Source organism: Impatiens glandulifera, chromosome 4, assembly GCF_907164915.1.
Source record: "Impatiens glandulifera chromosome 4, dImpGla2.1, whole genome shotgun sequence".
NCBI classification, from domain to species: domain Eukaryota; kingdom Viridiplantae; phylum Streptophyta; class Magnoliopsida; order Ericales; family Balsaminaceae; genus Impatiens; species Impatiens glandulifera.
In genome coordinates, this window is record NC_061865.1 from 15,731,934 (window position 1) to 15,745,251 (window position 13,318).

Genomic DNA, 13,318 nt, shown 5'->3' on the forward strand with positions numbered 1-13,318 from the left:
GACTGCTAGGACGAAAAAGACAAAGGGGAAGCAATCCAATTGCTAGATTAAAAGATGATTTCTTCCTCTTGGAGTTCTCACCGTAATATAGCAAAAGCCGTTTTAAAAGAGGAACAATTCTCTCTCTATTCAATTCCGTTTTTTTGCAAATAAGTGAATTCTTTTGTATTAAATAAAATTCCATAATTAACCATTAATTATATATTATTTTATTTCACAAATAAATAATATTTCTTATTATTAATAATATCTAATATGTATTAATTATATATTATTTTATTTCACAAATAAATAATATTTCTTATTATTAATAATATCTAATATGTATTAATAATTACCATCTTTCTCGTTTATCTAGTCGGTCAACTCTAAGTGTGTGACCTCATAGGACCCGATTATAATAGTTGTTAGGATCTAGGTAGCCGCTGGAGGACCGGGGGTTGGACCGGTTAGCGGTTCTCACTCGAAGGGTGGTGGTTAATCCGGTTAGAGATTAACACCGGGGTTTCAATACTACACAACCTGTCACAAACCCTTGAACTAGGTTCAAGCGCGGAAGAGGTTTGCTTTCAGGTTGAAGCAGCACACTTGTTTGATAGACAAGGCCGGTTTCGGATGATGGAGATTTGAAAATGGTGGGTCGGTTTCGGTAATCTGGAAATTCGGTATGGTTAGTATAGAGTCGGTTTAGAGCGGTGTGGTTAAGTTAATCGGTTAGATAATGAAGCCGACAGAAAGTAAATAACAAGATAGATTTTATGGATGTTCGGAGATAAAACTCCTACGTCACACCTTCCTCTCGAAACCGCGAGAAGGATATTCACTAAGGAATACAAGTACAATCCGATCGAGACTTAATTCCTGCTCGATAATACTCTTGCAATTTACACCGAAATTGTAAAACACACTTTAACTTTAGCACTTAGGCTTTCTTAGAATAACACAATCTTATCACTTGTAGTAAATGCTCTTAGCGCTTCACTTGTCTCACTGAGTGTCCCGCATTTACTCTTCTTCAACTGCCCCTTTTATAGGTGAAATATGCCAACGGTCATATTTCACTGCCTTGAATCCGATTGGCTGAACAGAGGTGCAGTGATTCAGTGTTTCAGAGATTCAGACCTGCGGTCGTTCCCTCAGACCTGGTATTCTGTCTCAGACCTGGCGGTCTGTTCTTCCGGTTTGTAAGACAAACCTGCTGGGTTTGTCTTTTACTCAGTGTAGACACTGTCTGTTGGACAGTTGTCTGTACTTGGAAGATCTTCTTTCTGGCTTATCCCGAAGTGGAAGGATCCGGTAGTACTGTTTTCTGCAGTCTACAGTCTTTCCTCAGACTTGCATAGATATGGAAGTGTTTAGTCTGTTCCTTTGGTATCATTCTCAACAGATACCCGAATTGTCTTCTTGTACTGGTCGGCCGCTTGACTTAGCCGAATGGCTTTTGGTATGAGTGATGTAGCCGGACTTCTTCCGGTTATTCCTCTGCCTTGTGGCTGATCGACTGTTTGATGATTCCGGTTTTAAGCTTTGGCCGATCCTTTCTTTGTGCGGTCATGTTCCAAGTGTTCTTGATCGGTTTGGTAGCTTAACCGGCTAGTTTTCTTAGCCGGTTCTTTTGTTTATCCGGTCCGGTTCTTTGTTCCTGCATGGAAAGTTTATTTAAGTTAGGTTTACTTGAACCGGTCTGATTTTATCTAACAATTTCTCCCTTTTTGATTATTTTATTTAAAATTATCAAAACTATGTAAGTTTGCAACCGTAGGCCGGTTGTTTTGTTTGACCGGATTTTTGAAACTGACTTAGGAGAATTTTTCGAAAAATTTTGAGAAAAATTTTGGAAGAGAAAATTTTTGAAAGAGTCTTTATCTTTTTATCTTAACAATTTCTCCCTTTTTGATTATTTTATTTAAAATTATCAAAACTATGTAGAAATGCAAGAGATGGCCGGTTTCAAAAATAACTTTATATATATAGATAACTGAAAGAGACAAAATATATATAAAAGACTAAGGCAATAATAAAGGAAGGATAGTCCCTATTCAGAGTCCGAGAAGTCATATATGATCCGCTTTTTCTTCTCCGGTGGCGGTCGACTGGTCGGTGCGGAGACTCGCGGTCTTGTAGACCGCGACTGCAGTTGCTCTACGACTTCCTCTTCGACTTGGTCGGCCTGCTGCGCTGCACTTGTGACTGCCGTTTCCGTGACTTCATTGAGCAGCTCAGCAATTTGAACCTTCTTAGGGGCCTCCTTCTTAGGAGCCTCCCTCTTCCGCTTTTTCGACGCTGAGGCGGAGGCGGCCGCCTTCTTCTTCTTGTTTTCGGCGGCGAATTCTTCCAGCTTCTGTTTTTGCCTTTCCAACCGCTCGGCATCCTCCGCAGCTTGAGCGGCTGCTTTCTTTGTAAGTCCTGGGAAGATGGCCTCTACCCTTTTAATCCGCGCGGCCTCCTCTTCCTTTTCGGTAAGCCGAGATGGATGCGGTGCCTGCTTCGGCATCCAGCGCATCCTGGACCCTTTTAGCCACTTAAGCATCAGCCGCTACAGCCGCGGCGTCCGCGTTCACCTTCACCCTTAGCAATTCGGCAACCTGTTCGGAAAGCGCCTTTAGTTCAGCCACCAGACCCACATTTGTCTTCTCGAGTTCGGAGACCCGTTTAAGTGTTGTGTCAACCAGGTCATCCTCCATCGATGTCAACCGTTGATCGGTTTCTCTTTCAAGCCGATCGAAGTCTTTCTTTAAATCGGAGGTCAAGTCCTCCAGAATTGCAGTTCGCTGAACACATTTACTGCGCTGAACCGTCTCTTCCCGCAGATCTTCGCCGATTTTTGAGAACCGTTCCTGATTTCTTTCCAGAAGACACCTTGTGGCGTCGGTGAACTTGAGGGCCGAATCAAATATTCTGTTGGATCTATCCTTGAACGGCTGAACCGCGGAGTCTTCAAACTCTTGAATGCGGTTATCAATCAGTTCTGATGAGGAGGCTTCAAGCTTTTGAAGACGGTCCTCAACCCATTCTTTCGTGAAGTCTGAAGCGGGGACTTCCGGTTGTGGAGGAGGAGATTGCCCGGTGAGGTTGGGGTCGGCTCTTTCATCGGATTCTTTCGATGCCGCAATCTCCCTTGGAGGTGTTGGACAGTTAACCGGAATCCTCTCGATCTGGGGAGCAGTATAGACCGGTACTTTTCTTTGGTTGCAAATTGCTTCCAGCCGGTCGATTTCTTGAATGAGGTTCCCTTTGGCTTTTTCAAGCCTTTCTAACACTCGCAGTGTTAAAGTGTCTTCTAGTCCTACCGCATTGAACTCCTCCGTAATTTTCCGGATGCGTGCGGTTAGCTTCCGTAGTTGGACCTTCGGTATCAAGAGACAAGTTCGGTGTTGTACCTCTTGAATTGTATTGGAGTTTGTGAGATTCATCATTAAGTCTTCTACCTCCTCCAATCTTTGCATGCACTCCTCGTATGTGTGGCCCGGTAGGATTTCTCTATACGGTGTACCAAACCGGTGCTCGTGCCACTCCAGGTATAGTTCTTCAATCGACCCGGCTCGCCTCTTGGCGCCTTCAAGGAGTTTTCGGGTTACCCTATCGGCCTCCGCTTCTTCGGCCTCCTCATTATTGTTGCCGCCTTCATCATCGGCTTCTTTGTCTCCTTCCTCACCGTCCTTTTCACCACCCTCGGTGGTCTCAGGATTGGCGTCAGGGCCGGTATTATCGAGGCTCTGGGCCGAATGCTCGCTGACCGATCTGTCATCCTCGGTCTTCTCAGTGTCGGTTTTCTCAGAGAGGGGAGCCGACTCCTCATCCTCGGTTTGCTGCGGTGGTTCCGAAGAAGTTGCTTTCCCTTTTTCTTTTCGTTCGGCCTTTGCTTTGGCCGGGGCAGCTTTCTTGTCGGCTTTCTTCTTTCGGCCACCTGTGGAACCGGGGGCCGGCTGCTTCCTTTCAAGGAATTGCTTTGATCTGATGAGGCATCGTTCTGCGACCACGACGCCGGGACTGATGTCGATATTGAAGTAAAGGAAAATCTTACCTAGGGGAACGGCGTATCCCCACGACCGGTTCGAATCCGGTTTTACCATATCCATAAGGTTGCTGAACACGGCCTTTGCCCAGTTGACCTTTCTTCCTTCTAGCAGGCCGATCAGCATCTTGATTTTGTCTCTTGTGAGGTTGCTGAAGTTTCCTCCCCTTGCCAGAATCGCTCTTGCGAAGATGTCGCATATGGGGATATACTCCGGCTTCAACATTTGTTTGCTGTCGGATACTTTGATCGGCTCCTTCGTTGCCGATAGAATTTGGCAAGCCGCCTCAAAGGTTTCCTGCTCTATGTCTGCCGTTGCATCCTGGCCGGTTGTCGGAAGACGCAGACTCTCTGCCACCGATGCCTCGGTGAGCTCTATTTCAGAACCGCATACAGTCGCGGTGATTTTGTCGTTGGAGACGGTAGCGGTTTTGAAGAATTCTTCGACCGCATATTTGTAGATCACATGAGGACCGCCGAGGAAAAATTCCAGACCGGTCTTGACCACCCGGTCAATAACCTCCTTTGCCTCGGGCGTGCCTTTCAACCGGATTTCCTCGAAATCCACTTGAGATAGTTGTCTGAACAAAGCCGAATCACGCCCCATCCTAGAGTTTGAGAGAGAATTTCCCTTGAGAGATAACCGCTTCAGAGAGTTAGATAGCTTAGAGAGAGAAAGCAGATTCGCGTGAGAATGAAGTAAAATGACCGAGAGGCCCTTTTATAGATGCGGTTTGGAAGCCCAACCGTCCCATCAATATTGGGCGGGAACTTTCCCTCCAAAGCAAATGAGCGACAAACCATTGGCGGGAACGGATTAGGCGCCAAACTATGGGCGGTAAACCAAAGGGTGGGCGGCAGTTTTGGGCGGGAGATTTCCCTCCAAAGTTTTTTGCTTATGCCATTGATGACGCACTCTTCTTTTTGAAACCGATTGATGGTACGGTTTCTAAGTCTAACCGGTTATTTTGGGTGATCAGAGTGTTTGCAATTTATTTTGAGCAATTTTAAGTAACCGAATAAGAACGTGGTTTGAAGATGTTAACCGGTTACTTAGATAAATGTTCAAAGAGCACGGTCATTTAAACTGAAATGATATTGAATTCAAGAAATATTGCAGAAAGAAAACCGACAGAAAATTCGGTATTGAGATAGGCATACATAGATAATGGAAAGTACAGCCTATGAAAAAGACATTCTAGAAATTCGGTCTATTGCCGAATCCTTGTCTAGGATGTTTGAGGAAGAGGCCGGTGTGCCTGGTCCGAACTCTGGCCGGTACCTAAGAATCAGCTTGTTGATATGCGGTGCATACCCGAGACCTCTCTTAGTCAGTACCATATTCTTGAGGTTTTCGAAAATGACCGTTGACCAGTTGATGGCTGATTCGCAAAGGATGTGGGTCATAATGTTGTAGGTATTTCTAGAATACCGTTGATTCGGCGATTGACACAGAATCAAACGAGTCACGATTTCGAGAAGTAGTTGACCGTGACTGGCAAGTTGGGTTTTCGGCCCATAGTGTTCCACCGGAGAGGGGGTGGCCGATAGGTATTGGGCGAGTTCAAATCCCGCAAGGTCCTCTATGGTCGGAAAGTCAGAGAACCCTTCAGTAGGTAGACCGAATAGTGAAGCAAATTCAGCTTCATCGATCCAGAATGTGTGGTCTCTGACGGTAGAGACGATATATTTTCCCCTGATGCAGGCGCTTCGAAAGAAGGCCTTGACATCGTCTAGGAGGATTTGACCGGCTTCTTCAAGAAAAGGTTGAAGACCGGTTTCAGTGAGAGAGTGGAACATTAACTTTTGTTCAGGATTTCAGTGAGAGAGTGAGATAATGTCTATTGACCGCAGGGTATAAGATATTGCATGAAATAGGCAGGTTTTTCAGACTAGGTTGTCGGTCATAGGCCTGGACTGTGAAAGATATCAAAAGATCTTCACGTCTTTTTAGGCGCGACCTGTTTTACTTTGAGAGGGTAATGTTTCAGAACAGATATCCTTAAACCCTGATGATTATTCCTCTTATGTTTGAAATTCAAATAATCTAGGATAGTCTGCTTCCGAACCGGTCAGGTATCAGTTGTTCATCCCAATGCGATTATTTGGTGCATGCACCAAGTAGCCGGTCGGTTTACTCTATCTGATAAACTGGGCGGTTCTTCCACAGACACCCTGAAGATTCGAAGTTCAACAGTTTAGGAAGAATTACCGGTTTTGTCTGTCTGAACCGGTTTCCCTTTAAGTATCCTTTGGAAGGATTTGGCTAATGTCGGTTAAGCCGAGAGTAAGTCTAAATTGAGAGAACTTAGCTTCCTGTAGCGGCTTTGTGAAGATATCTGCTACTTGTTGATCGGTCGATACGTATTCCAGCCGGATATGCTTCAGCGTGACATGCTCCTGGATGAAGTGATGCCTTATGTCGATATGCTTGGTTCTGGAGTGGAGAACCGGGTTATAGGTGATTGCAATGGCACTCGTGTTGTCACAGAAAATCGGGGACTCTTCGGCTATAATACCGAAGTCCTTCAGCTGTTGTTGAATTCAGAGGAGTTGAGAACAACAACTTCCGGCCGCTAAGTATTCAGCCTCCGCGGTTGATGTAGCCACCGATGTCTGTTTCTTGCTGTGCCATGACACCAGTCGGTCACCTAGGAATTGGCATGTACCGCTTGTGCTTTTCCTGTCAATCTTACACCCTGCATAGTCTGCATCTGAGTAGCTTGTTAGATTAAAGGATGAGTCCTTTGGGTACCACAGACCGACGTCAGGTGTGCCCTTTAGATACTTCAATATCCTCTTTGCGGCTGTGTAGTGAGATTGCTTTGGATTTGCTTGGAATCTCCCACACACACCAACTGCAAACAGGATGTCCGGTCTACTCGCTGTCAGGTACAGTAGGGAACCGATCATGCCCCGGTATGCAATCTGGTCTACCGATTGACCCTCATCATCCCTGTCTAGTTTAATTGATGAACTCATTGGAGTAGCCGCCGAGGAACAAGTGTCCATCCCGAACTTCTTTAGCAGCTCCTTGGTGTATTTAGGTTGGCTGATGAATGTTCCTTCTTTGAGTTGTTTAACCTGAAGACCTAGGAAGAAACTTAATTCTCCCATCATACTCATTTCAAACTTGTCATTCATCATTTTTGAAAACTTATCACATAACTTAGGGTCGGTTGAGCCAAAAATAATATCATCTACATAGATCTGAACAAGTAGGATATGTTCCTTCTTTTCAAATTTAAACAAAGTTTTATCCACCGAACCGATGGTGAAGTCATGTTTTAATAGGAATGCGGTTAGTGTATCATACCAGGCTCTAGGTGCTTGCTTTAGACCGTATAAAACTTTATTTAGCCGGTATACATGGTTTGGAAATGCAGCGCTTTTGAAACCGGGTGGTTGTTCAACGTACACTTCTTCACGTAGGTCACCGTTCAGAAATGCACTTTTAACATCCATTTGAAAAACCTTAAAGTTTTTGAAAGCCGCAAAAGCTAGAAAAATCCTAATGGCTTCAATCCTAGCTACAGGGGCAAATGACTCTTCAAAATCAATGCCTTCTTCCTGTTTGTAGCCTTGAGCCACTAATCTGGCTTTGTTCCTCGTGACCAAACCGTCCTCATTGAGTTTGTTTCTAAATACCCATCTTGTTCCTATGACCGATTGATCTTTCGGTCTGGGAACTAGGTACCAGACTTTACTACTCTCGAACTGGTTTAGCTCTTCTTGCATTCCCAAGATCCAATCCGGATCTGACAATGCTTCATCTATTCTTTTCGGTTCAATCTGGGATATGAAAGCGGAATTAAAATATCCTTCCAGAAGTTGACCCCTAGTTCGAACAGGTTCTGAAGGGTCACCTATAATTTGCTCAGGAGGATGTTTACTGTTTCTTCTGAGATTCAGTTCAGGAGTGTCTACCAAATTACCGTTTACTTGATCAAGGCTAGACATGTCGGTAGGCTGAACGAGATTGTCAGACCGACCGACTCCCTCGGATTGGACCGAAGTGCCAGCTTCCTGTTGTGGAACAGCTTGATCCGGCTGGGTTTCAATATTACCCATTTGGTCATGGACAAACCGCCTGAAGACCGGAGTCTCATCTTCACTATCAGAATGAATATCGTTATTTTCCAATCTGTTGTGTAGATCAAAGCATGAAGCAGTATTGCTTTCAACCGATTCATCGAAAACAACGTGAATTGTTTTCATCCATGGTTGCAGTTCTATTATTATATACTCTATATGCTTTACTTACTGCTGAATATCCTAGCATGATGCCGGTATCGGTTTTTGCATCAAAAGCAGTGAGTTGGGTCTTACCATTTATGTGTATATAACACTTACAACCGAAAATCCTGAGGTACTTAAGTTTGGGAACCCTGTTAAAATAAACCTCATACGGTGTTTTGTTGTGAAATTTGTTTATTAGAGACCGGTTTTGTGTATAACATGCAGTGTTGATAGCCTCAGCCCAAAATTTCTGAGCAATCCCGGAATCGGCTATCATGGACCGTGCGGCTTCCTTGAGAGTCCGGTTTCTTCTCTCGGCCAGGCCATTTTGTTGAGGAGTCCTAGCACTAGACAACTCGTGTCTAATGCCGGATTCATCAAGATATGCAGTTAATGTACTATTGGTAAATTCGGTACCTCGATCACTTCGAATGCTATTAATGCGAGTTGATTTTTTATTTTGCAGGCGCTTAAGGAGTGTAATCAGGTTTGATACGGTTTCACGTTTAGATGGTAGAAATATTACCCATGTAAATCTAGAATAATCATCAATAACTACCATGGTGTAAAGCATGCCTCCTAAGCTAACAACCTGAATTGGTCCAAATAAATCCATGTGAAGAAGGTCTAAGCATCGGCTAGATTGAATGTTTCCTTTACTCTTAAAAGATGACCTAGTCTGTTTACCCATTTGACATGCTGAGCAAACCTTATCCTGGTTAAAAACTATATCGGGAATGCCTTCAACTAACTTTTTACCACGAATGTAGTTTAAAGTTTTCATGTTTAGATGGTTTAGTCTCTTATGCCACAGCCAGGTTTGATCAGTCTTAGCTATCATGCATATAGGATATTCTACTCTAGTTTTCCAGTCTACTTTGTAAATGTTACCTATCCTATTTCCGGTTAGCAGTACGATACCTTGAGAGTTCTTAACTAAGCATGCATGTTTAAGAAATTCTACAGTATATCCAGCATCACACATCTGACTAATGCTAAGCAGGTTAAAACGTAGGTTTTCAACTAAAAGTACATTATCAATAGTTAGGTTACCATGGACAATCTTACCCTTGCCCACAGTTTTACCTTTTGAGTTGTCACCGAAGGTGATTAGAGCATCGGTTGCAGCTCTGATGTAAGTTAACATATTGCTGTTTCCGGTCATGTGCCTGGAGCAGCCACTGTCCAAGAACCATTCAGAGCTTCCTAGTCGTTTCTTTGGGTCCTGCAAAATGTACATATTTACAACTATTTGGTACCCACATTTACTTGGGTTCACATGCGATTAGTCCCTTAGGTATCCAAACCTTGATAAACCGGACGGTCTTCTTTGCTAGGGTTTTAACTGTCCTTTTGGCACTTGGTCTCGTGTATCTTGGTTTTTCTACAAAGGTCTTGAACGGTGATGGTCTTCGGTTCGGTGATCTATGGTTTGACCTACGTGGTTCAGGAAAGGCTTTCTTATGTCTGAGGATTTCGGCTTTTCTTTTCACAGGGCCAAGCCATGATTCGGTTGGACCAACATAGTCGTATTTTAGCTTTTCTTCCCTATAGTATGCGGTCTCCTCTTTTTCAGCGGTCCAGGAGCTTTTAAGAAATTTTATGAAGGTAAGGTTTCCTCTTGTAAGCCTTGCTTTCTCTATGGGTTTTCGGTCTTTGGAGCTATTTTTTGTGTATCCTAGGCCACGCTTACAACGAGGATGCATGTAGTGTCTATTCATGTTCTTTACTATATCGCTAGATCTCTTATAGGCGGCCATCTTATATTGAAATCGGGCATTTTCTTCCTCGTTTAATTCTCTAGTTGGTTCACTGGATTGTTCGGTCTTAGAATCTAATTCGGTTTCTAAGGTGTGGGTATCATCAGGTTGTATGACCTCCGGTTCGGTTATAATAAGTACCTCTGGTTCTGTCGGAGTGGGTACTATGGGATCGGTTCTAATGTTGAGGTGCTTAGGTAGCATGGTTAGTAGGTTCTTATATTCTTCTACCATGTCATTCAATGCATTGTATAATTCATCTTTAGTGAATTCTTCACAAGGAGAGTCAAATACCTGTTCCTCATTTGCCATGAGACACGTGAGTTCATCATCACTGTCACTGTGAGCCCATAGACTTCCTCCATCGTCGGCTATCAGTACTTTCGGTACCTCACTTCCTTCACCGGTTTGTTGATAATTGTTTCGGTCATTTTGATAATCCGGTTTTTGGGTATCCCTCCTCGGTTTCCTGCATTCCCACTTAAAATGTCCCAAGCAGTTACAGTTATAACATCTTACATTGGATTTATCACCATAGTAGTTGTTTGTCGGTTGGTTTCTTTTCATGAACCTCCCGAACTTCTGTGCAAGCATTGCCATGGCATCCTCGGTGAACTGCTCGGCGGTTCTGATTGGTACAGGTGCAGGGGCCGGTGCAGGTGCAGGTACAAGTGCAACCGGTTCCGTAGATGTGATTAGTGCTCTGGTTGATGTCGAGGCCGAGACTTCTTCTACAGTCCTAGATCTCATTTCGAACTCGTATGCCTTAAGATCTTCGAATACATCGTATAGTTTCATCTTACGTAGGCTCTTTGATTCCCTCATTACCATTGTTTTTATGTCCCAAGCACTTGGAAGAGATCTCAAAGCCTTCATGATTACCTCTTTGTTGTCATACTTCTTGCCCAGAGTTGCTAACTCATCTAACACACCAGTGAACCAGTCACTGTATTCCTTCATAGTTTCTCCTGGTTTCATCTTGATGCTCTCAAACTTCTGTGTGGCCACCATTATCTTGTTCTCCTTTGTTCTTTCATTTCCCTCAAAGATCTGGATAACCGTGTTCCATGTCTCCTTCGCGGTTTGGCAGTCTCTGATCTTGCAGTATGTGTTTCTGTCCACACTGTTGGAGATCCGGTTTCTAGCATGATTATCCAGGTTGTTTCTTCTCCTATCTTCAGCCGTCCATTCCTTTCTGTCCTTATCAATGAATATTGGTCCTTCGGTCAGAATGGACTCCATTTCATCATCCAATGTGACTAGGTGCAGGTGCATGCGTGCCTTCCAGTTGGCAAAGTCATCACCTTCTAGCATTGGAGGCCTATCCTGATACATGCTTACTTGAGTATTGAAACTAACTGCTCTGATACCAATTGTTAGGATCTAGGTAGCCGTTGGAGGACCGGGGGTTGGACCGGTTAGCAGTTCTCACTCGAAGGGTGGTGGTTAATCTGGTTAGAGATTAACACCGGGGTTTCAATACTACACAACCTGTCACAAACCCTTGAACTAGGTTCAAGCGCGGAAGAGGTTTGCTTTCAGGTTGAAGCAGCATACTTGTTTGATAGACAAGGCCGGTTTCGGATGATGGAGATTTGAAAATGGTGGGTCGGTTTCGGTAATCTGGAAATTCGGTATGGTTAGTATAGAGTCGGTTTAGAGCGGTGTGGTTAAGTTAATCGGTTAGATAATGAAGCCGGTAGAAAGTAAATAACAAGACAGATTTTATGGATGTTCGGAGATAAAACTCCTACGTCACCCCTTCCTCTCGAAACCGCGAGAAGGATATTCACTAAGGAATACAAGTACAATCCGATCGAGACTTAATTCCTGCTCGATAATACTCTTGCAATTTACACCGAAATTGTAAAACACACTTTAACTTTAGCACTTAGGCTTTCTTAGAATAACACAATCTTATCACTTGTAGTAAATGCTCTTAGCGCTTCACTTGTCTCACTGAGTGTCCCGCATTTACTCTTCTTCAACTGCCCCTTTTATAGGTGAAATATGCCAACGGTCATATTTCACTGCCTTGAATCCGATTGGCTGAACAGAGGTGCAGTGATTCAGTGTTTCAGAGATTCAGACCTGCGGTCGTTCCCTCAGACCTGGTATTCTGTCTCAGACCTGGCGGTCTGTTCTTCCGGTTTGTAAGACAAACCTGTTGGGTTTGTCTTTTACTCAGTGTAGACACTGTCTGTTAGACAGTTGTCTGTACTTGGAAGATCTTCTTTCTGGCTTATCCCGAAGTGGAAGGATCCGGTAGTACTGTTTTTTCTGCAGTCTACAGTCTTTCCTCAGACTTGCATGGATATGGAAGTATTCAGTCTGTTCCTTTGGTATCATTCTCAATAGATACCCGAATTGTCTTCTTGTACTGGTCGGCCGCTTGACTTAGCCGAATGGCTTTTGGTATGAGTGATGTAGCCGGACTTCTTCCGGTTATTCCTCTGCCTTGTGGCTGATCGACTGTTTGATGATTCCGGTTTTAAGCTTTGGCCGATCCTTTCTTTGTGCGGTCATGTTCCAAGTGTTCTTGATCGGTTTGGTAACTTAACCGGCTAGTTTTCTTAGCCGGTTCTTTTGTTTATCCGGTCCGGTTTCTTGTTCCTGCATGGAAAGTTTATTTAAGTTAGGTTTACTTGAACCGATCTTATTTTATCTAACAATAGTTATATGTTTAACCCCATTAATCGTAGTTGGCTTCTAGCAAAGCACTACGACTCCTAAGAAATCATCCTTTGTTCTTCTTAAGTACTTCAGGATATTCTTAGCTGCACTCCAGTGTGCTTCTCCAGGACTTGATTGGTATCTACTACACATGCTCAAAGAATATGCAACATCTGGACGTGTACATACCATGGCATACATGATAGATCATATAGCAGAAGCATATGGGATCTTGTTCATCTTCTCAAGCTCAGCATGTGTTTTAGGACACTACGTCTTGATGAGATATACACCTTGTTGAATGGGTAAAAATCCCTTCTTGGAATCTTGAATCTTGAATCTATTAAGAATCTTATCAATATAAGTTCCTTGACTTAATCCAAGAACCCTCTTAGATCTATCTCTATAGATCTTAATTCCAAGTATGTACTCAGCCTTTCCCAAGTCTTTCATTGAGAAACATTTCTTCAGCCATTCTTTTACGGACTCTAGCATCGTAATGTCATTCCCAATAAGTAGTATGTCATCCACATACAAGACTAAGAAGGCTGCCTTACTCCCACTAAACTTCTTGTAAACACAAGGATCCTCTTCGCATCTAATGAATTCAAACTCTTTGATCTTTTCATCA